Genomic DNA, 8,530 nt, shown 5'->3' on the forward strand with positions numbered 1-8,530 from the left:
GCCTGGTGGTTCCACACACACACAGATCTTTATACACTTAGCTTAGCTTAAGGTAGTCTATCGTATCCTAGACCTTTATACACTTAGCTTAGCTTAAGGTAGTCCATCGTATCCTAGACCTTTATACACGCTTAGCTTAGCTTAAGGTAGTCCATTGTATCCTAGACCTTTATACACTTAGCTTAGCTTAAGGTAGTCCATCGTATCCTAGACCTTTATACACTTAGCTTAGCTTAAGGTAGTCCATCGTATCCCATGATGACTTCCACTACTGCTTGTTCGCTGATGACTGTGTAATCCGACGTGAGATGCACACTGTCTGCACCCAGACAGAGCACACCAAGGCCCCCCCGGGGCCTCAGTTCCAGCTGTCCGTACAGCATCTTTCCCTGCGCGAGATCCTCTGGCGATCGTCTGGATAGGTCGAAACCATCTAAGCTGGTGGTGTGGGATGGACGGCCTCAATGCTCCTGCAGTTGATTCTCTGTAGGATCTCTGAGTGTGTTGGGAGAAACAAGGTCCTGCCAGGTCACTTTTCATGTGGAAAGGATTCCAGTTATTTTAAAGTGTTTTCACGTTGCTGATGTAGTTTAGATGCACGTACTGCCTGGTAGACTGCATCATTAGGTTGCTACTGTTTTAAAAACCTTCTTCCTTATGAGAGGATGCTACCAGGCTATTTAAAGGGACAGGATGCTACCAGGCTATTTAAAGTGAGAGGATGCTACCAGGCTATTTAAAGGGACAGGATGCTACCAGGCTATTTAAAGTGACAGGATGCTACCAGGCTATTTAAAGTGGCAGGATGCTACCAGGCTATTTAAAGTGAGAGGATGCTACCAGGCTATTTAAAGGGACAGGATGCTACCAGGCTATTTAAAGTGACAGGATGCTACCAGGCTATTTAAAGCGACAGGATGCTACCAGGCTATTTAAAGTGAGAGGATGCTACCAGGCTATTTAAAGTGAGAGGATGCTACCAGGCTATTTAAAGGGACAGGATGCTACCAGGCTATTTAAAGTGACAGGATGCTACCAGGCTATTTAAAGCGACAGGATGCTACCAGGCTATTTAAAGTGAGAGGATGCTACCAGGCTATTTAAAGCGAGAGGATGCTACCAGGCTATTTAAAGTGACAGGATGCTACCAGGCTATTTAAAGTGACAGGATGCTACCAGGCTATTTAAAGTGAGAGGATGCTACCAGGCTATTTAAAGTGACAGGATGCTACCAGGCTTTTTAAAGCGAGAGGATGCTACCAGGCTATTTAAAGCGACAGGATGCTACCAGGCTATTTAAAGTGACAGGATGCTACCAAGCTATTTAAAGTGACAGGATGCTACCAGGCTTTTTAAAGCGAGAGGATGCTACCAGTCTATTTAAAGCGAGAGGATGCTACCAGGCTATTTAAAGTGACAGGATGCTACCAAGCTATTTAAAGTGACAGGATGCTACCAGGCTTTTTAAAGCGAGAGGATGCTACCAGTCTATTTAAAGTGAGAGGATGCTACCAGGCTATTTAAAGCGAGAGGATGCTACCAGGCTATTTAAAGTGACAGGATTCTACCAAGCTATTTAAAGTGACAGGATGCTACCAAGCTATTTAAAGTGACAGGATGCTACCAAGCTATTTAAAGTGACAGGATGCTACCAAGCTATTTAAAGTGAGAGGATGCTACCAGGCTATTTAAAGCGAGAGGATGCTACCAGGCTATTTAAAGTGACAGGATGCTACCAGGCTATTTAAAGCGAGAGGATGCTACCAGGCTATTTAAAGTGACAGGATGTGGGTGTTTCAGGCGGGAAGGTCTGATGACCGCTGACATAGCACCTCTGTTTGGGATGTTTAAAAGACACGTCCATTTTGCTGTGTGCTCTGCGACCCATAACCCCATGCTGCTGGGGTTATGGGTCGTAAGAGTGCAGTGATCTACGTACAGGGGGACAAGTAACGCGTTCAGATTTGAACTTTTTTGGCAGCTTGGAGCCTCCTAACATCGAAGAGGTTCCGGTCCAATCTGAAGTCCAGAGTCAAACTTCCCTGTTTCCATGTCCTCGTTCAGGACTGTTGTGACACACAGGAAGTAGACATGTCCTCGTTCAGGACTGTTGAGACACACAGGAAGTAGACATGTCCTCGTTCAGGACTGTTGTGATACACACAGGAAGTAGACATGTCCTCGTTCAGGACTGTTGAGACACACAGGGAGTAGACATGTCCTCGTTCAGGACTGTTGAGACACACAGGAAGTAGACATGTCCTCGTTCAGGACTGTTGAGACACACAGGGAGTAGACATGTCCTCGTTCAGGACTGTTGTGATACACACAGGAAGTAGACGTGTCCTCGTTCAGGACTGTTGTGACACACAGGAAGTAGACATGTATCACCCTGGACTAACTGATAGGTCATCTATCACCCTGGACTAACTGATAGGTCATCTATCACCCTGGACTAACTGATAGGTCATCTATCACCCTGGACTAACTGATAGGTCATCTATCACCCTGGACTAACTGATAGGTCATCTATCACCCTGGACTAACTGATAGGTCATCTATCACCCTGACTAACGGATAGGTCATCTATCACCCTGATAGGTCATCTATCACCCTGACTAACTGATAGGTCATCTATCATCCTGGACTAACTGATAGGTCATCTATCATCCTGGACTAACTGATAGGTCATCTATCATCCTGACTAACTCATAGGTCATCTATCATCCTGGACTAACTGATAGGTCATCTATCACCCTGATAGGTCATCTATCACCCTGATAGGTCATCTATCACCCTGGACTAACTGACATTTCTCTCTTCCTCCTCTCTCTCACTGTCTCTCAGAGACTTCAGGGAAGAGGGTCGGCCCGCCCCCGGAACCTGTGGTGGTTGCTAAGCGACCTCGAGCAGCCCTCCCTCCACAGGCGGTGCGAGCGCCCCTATTGGTCCCTCCTCGTGTCATTCTGCCTCATCGCCAGCCCTTGCCCCCCGCCCCCTACGTGCCCCCGCTCCTCCACCTGCCCCCCCTCAACTACCACCCCCCTCTCAACCAGGTCAACAACAACCCAAACAATATAGACATCAACATGCCCATGCACTATGGACCCCCCCCTCGTTACTACAGACACCTATAACCCCCCCCCTCCTCTACTACAGACCCTATAACCCCCCTCCTCTACTACAGACCCCTATAACCCCCCCTCTACTACAGACCCCTATAACCCCCCCTCCTCTACTACAGACCCCCCCTCCTCTACTACAGACCCCTATAACCCCCCCTCCTCTACTACAGACCCCTATAACCCCCCCTCCTCTACTACAGACCCCTATAACCCCCCCTCCTCTACTACAGACCCTATAACCCCCCTCCTCTACTACAGACCCCTATAACCCCCCCTCCTCTACTACAGACCCCTATAACCCCCCCTCCTCTACTACAGACCCCTATAACCCCCCCTCCTCTACTACAGACCCCTATAACCCCCCCTCCTCTACTACAGACCCCTATAACCCCCCCTCCTCTACTACAGACCCCTATAACCCCCCCTCCTCTACTACAGACCCCCCCTCCTCTACTACAGACCCCTATAACCCCCCCTCCTCTACTACAGACCCCTATAACCCCCCTCCTCTACTACAGACCCCCCTCCTCTACTACAGACCCCTATAACCCCCCCTCCTCTACTACAGACCCCTATAACCCCCCCTCCTCTACTACAGACCCCTATAACCTCCCTCCTCTACTACAGACCCCTATAACCCCCCCTCCTCTACTACAGACCCCCCCTCTACTACAGACCCCTATAACCCCCCCTCCTCTACTACAGACCCCTATAACCCTCCTCCTCTACTACAGACCCCTATAACCCTCCTCCTCTACTACAGACCCCTATAACCCCCCCTCCTCTACTACAGACCCCTATAACCCCCCTCCTCTACTACAGACCCCTATAACCCCTCCTCCTCTACTACAGACCCCTATAACCCCTCCTCCTCTACTACAGACCCCTATAACCCCCCCTCCTCTACTACAGACCCCCCCTCCTCTACTACAGACCCCTATAACCCCCCTCCTCTACTACAGACCCCCCTCCTCTACTACAGACCCCTATAACCCCCCTCCTCTACTACAGACCCCTATAAACCCCCCTCCTCTACTACAGACCCCTATAACCCCCCTCCTCTACTACAGACCTCTATAACCCCCCCTCTACTACAGACCCCTATAACCCCCCCTCTACTACAGACCCCTATAACCCCCCTCCTCTACTACAGACCCCTATAACCCCCCTCTACTACAGACCCCTATAACCCCCCCTCCTCTACTACAGACCCCTATAACCCCCCTCCTCTACTACAGACCCCTATAACCCCCCTCCTCTACTACAGACCCCTATCACCCCCCCTCCTCTACTACAGACCCCTATAACCCCCCTCCTCTACTACAGACCCCTATAACCCCCCTCCTCTACTACAGACCCCTATAACCCCCCCCTCTACTACAGACCCCTATAACCCCCCCTCCTCTACTACAGACCCCTATAACCCCCCCTCCTCTACTACAGACCCCTATAATCCCCCCTCCTCTACTACAGACCCCTATAACCCCCCCCTCTACTACAGACCCCTATAACCCCCCATCTCTACTACAGACCCCTATAACCCCCCCTCCTCTACTACAGACCCCTATAACCCCCCCTCCTCTACTACAGACCCCTATAACCCCCCCTCCTCTACTACAGACCCCTATAATCCCCCCTCCTCTACTACAGACCCCTATAACCCCCCCTCCTCTACTACAGACCCCTATAACCCCCCTCCTCTACTACAGACCCCTATAACCCCCCCTCCTCTACTACAGACCCCTATAACCCCCCCTCCTCTACTACAGACCCCTATAACCCCCCTCCTCTACTACAGACCCCTATAACCCCCCCTCCTCTACTACAGACCCCTATAACCCCTCCTCTACTACAGACCCCTATAACCCCCCTCCTCTACTACAGACCCCTATAACCCCCCCTCCTCTACTACAGACCCCTATAACCCCCCTCCTCTACTACAGACCCCCCCTCCTCTACTACAGACCCCCCCTCCTCTACTACAGACCCCCCCCTCCTCTACTACAGACCCCCCCCCTCCTCTACTACAGACCCCTATAACCCCCCTCCTCTACTACAGACCCCTATAACCCCCCCTCCTCTACTACAGACCCCTATAACCCCCCCTCCTCTACTACAGACCCCTATAACCCCCCCTCCTCTACTACAGACCCCTATAACCCCCCCTCCTCTACTACAGACCCCTATAACCCCTCCTCCTCTACTACAGACCCCTATAACCCCCCTCCTCTACTACAGACCCCCCCTCCTCTACTACAGACCCCCCCTCCTCTACTACAGACCCCCCCTCCTCTACTACAGACCCCCCCTCCTCTACTACAGACCCCCCCCTCCTCTACTACAGACCCCCCCCTCCTCTACTACAGACCCCTATAACCCCCCCTCCTCTACTACAGACCCCTATAACCCCCCTCCTCTACTACAGACCCCTATAACCCCCCCTCCTCTACTACAGACCCCTATAACCCCCCCTCCTCTACTACAGACCCCTATAACCCCCCCTCCTCTACTACAGACCCCTATAACCCCCCTCCTCTACTACAGACCCCTATAACCCCCCTCCTCTACTACAGACCCCTATAACCCCCCCTCCTCTACTACAGACCCCTATAACCCCCCTCCTCTACTACAGACCCCTATAACCCCCCTCCTCTACTACAGACCCCTATAACCCCCCTCCTCTACTACAGACCCCTATAACCCCCCTCCTCTACTACAGACCCCTATAACCCCCCCTCCTCTACTACAGACCCCTATAACCCCCCCTCCTCTACTACAGACCCCTATAACCCCCCCTCCTCTACTACAGACCCCTATAACCCCCCCTCCTCTACTACAGACCCCTATAACCCCCCCTCCTCTACTACAGACCCCTATAACCCCCCCTCCTCTACTACAGACCCCTATAACCCCCCCTCCTCTACTACAGACCCCTATAACCCCCCCTCCTCTACTACAGACCCCTATAACCCCCCCTCCTCTACTACAGACCCCTATAACCCCCCCTCCTCTACTACAGACCCCTATAACCCCCCCTCCTCTACTACAGACCCCTATAACCCCCCCTCCTCTACTACAGACCCCTATAACCACCCCCCTCCTCTACTACAGACCCCTATAACCCCCCCTCCTCTACTACAGACCCCTATAACCCCCCCTCCTCTACTACAGACCCCTATAACCCCCCCACCTCTACTACAGACCCCTATAACCCCCCCACCTCTACTACAGACCCCTATAACCCCCCTCCTCTACTACAGACCCCTATAACCCCCCCCTCCTCTTCCAGACTGGTACCAGTTAACAGACTGATTTCTAGGTGAGGACCAGGTGACTCCAGACATCAGTGAATAGACTGAGATGTGATCAGAGCAGAGCGAACCCTGCTGGCTGTTGCTTTCTACTCTTTACGTTTGTTTTGTTCAGTTTTTTGAAGGGTTGGTGCTGACCTCTGACCATTGACCTTGCTACTGTTCCAGAGATATTTTTTGATTAAAGGATAACGCTGTTCTGAGTACTGTTTCTGCTCAATAAACATTTAGTTTTCACATTCTGATCCTGCCTGGTGGTTCCACACACACACAGATCTTTATACACTTAGCTTAGCTTAAGGTAGTCTATCGTATCCTAGACCTTTATACACTTAGCTTAGCTTAAGGTAGTCCATCGTATCCTAGACCTTTATACACGCTTAGCTTAGCTTAAGGTAGTCCATTGTATCCTAGACCTTTATACACTTAGCTTAGCTTAAGGTAGTCCATCGTATCCTAGACCTTTATACACTTAGCTTAGCTTAAGGTAGTCCATCGTATCCCATGATGACTTCCACTACTGCTTGTTCGCTGATGACTGTGTAATCCGACGTGAGATGCACACTGTCTGCACCCAGACAGAGCACACCAAGGCCCCCCCCGGGGCCTCAGTTCCAGCTGTCCGTACAGCATCTTTCCCTGCGCGAGATCCTCTGGCGATCGTCTGGATAGGTCGAAACCATCTAAGCTGGTGGTGTGGGATGGACGGCCTCAATGCTCCTGCAGTTGATTCTCTGTAGGATCTCTGAGTGTGTTGGGAGAAACAAGGTCCTGCCAGGTCACTTTTCATGTGGAAAGGATTCCAGTTATTTTAAAGTGTTTTCACGTTGCTGATGTAGTTTAGATGCACGTACTGCCTGGTAGACTGCATCATTAGGTTGCTACTGTTTTAAAAACCTTCTTCCTTATGAGAGGATGCTACCAGGCTATTTAAAGGGACAGGATGCTACCAGGCTATTTAAAGTGAGAGGATGCTACCAGGCTATTTAAAGGGACAGGATGCTACCAGGCTATTTAAAGTGACAGGATGCTACCAGGGTATTTAAAGTGAGAGGATGCTACCAGGCTATTTAAAGTGAGAGGATGCTACCAGGCTATTTAAAGTGACAGGATGCTACCAGGCTATTTAAAGTGACAGGATGCTACCAGGCTATTTAAAGTGACAGGATGCTACCAGGCTGTTTAAAGTGACAGGATGCTACCAGGCTATTTAAAGTGGCAGGATGCTACCAGGCTATTTAAAGCGACAGGATGCTACCAGGCTATTTAAAGGGACAGGATGCTACCAGGCTATTTAAAGGGACAGGATGCTACCAGGCTATTTAAAGTGAGAGGATGCTACCAGGCTATTTAAAGTGACAGGATGCTACCAGGCTATTTAAAGGGACAGGATGCTACCAGGCTATTTAAAGTGACAGGATGCTACCAGGCTATTTAAAGTGGCAGGATGCTACCAGGCTATTTAAAGTGAGAGGATGCTACCAGGCTATTTAAAGGGACAGGATGCTACCAGGCTATTTAAAGTGACAGGATGCTACCAGGCTATTTAAAGCGACAGGATGCTACCAGGCTATTTAAAGTGAGAGGATGCTACCAGGCTATTTAAAGTGAGAGGATGCTACCAGGCTATTTAAAGGGACAGGATGCTACCAGGCTATTTAAAGTGACAGGATGCTACCAGGCTATTTAAAGCGACAGGATGCTACCAGGCTATTTAAAGTGAGAGGATGCTACCAGGCTATTTAAAGCGAGAGGATGCTACCAGGCTATTTAAAGTGACAGGATGCTACCAGGCTATTTAAAGTGACAGGATGCTACCAGGCTATTTAAAGTGAGAGGATGCTACCAGGCTATTTAAAGTGACAGGATGCTACCAGGCTTTTTAAAGCGAGAGGATGCTACCAGGCTATTTAAAGCGACAGGATGCTACCAGGCTATTTAAAGTGACAGGATGCTACCAAGCTATTTAAAGTGACAGGATGCTACCAGGCTTTTTAAAGCGAGAGGATGCTACCAGTCTATTTAAAGCGAGAGGATGCTACCAGGCTATTTAAAGTGACAGGATGCTACCAAGCTATTTAAAGTGACAGGATG

This window comes from Salmo salar, chromosome 03 (genome assembly GCF_965601325.2).
Source record: "Salmo salar chromosome 03, fSalSal1, whole genome shotgun sequence".
NCBI lineage: Eukaryota > Metazoa > Chordata > Actinopteri > Salmoniformes > Salmonidae > Salmo > Salmo salar.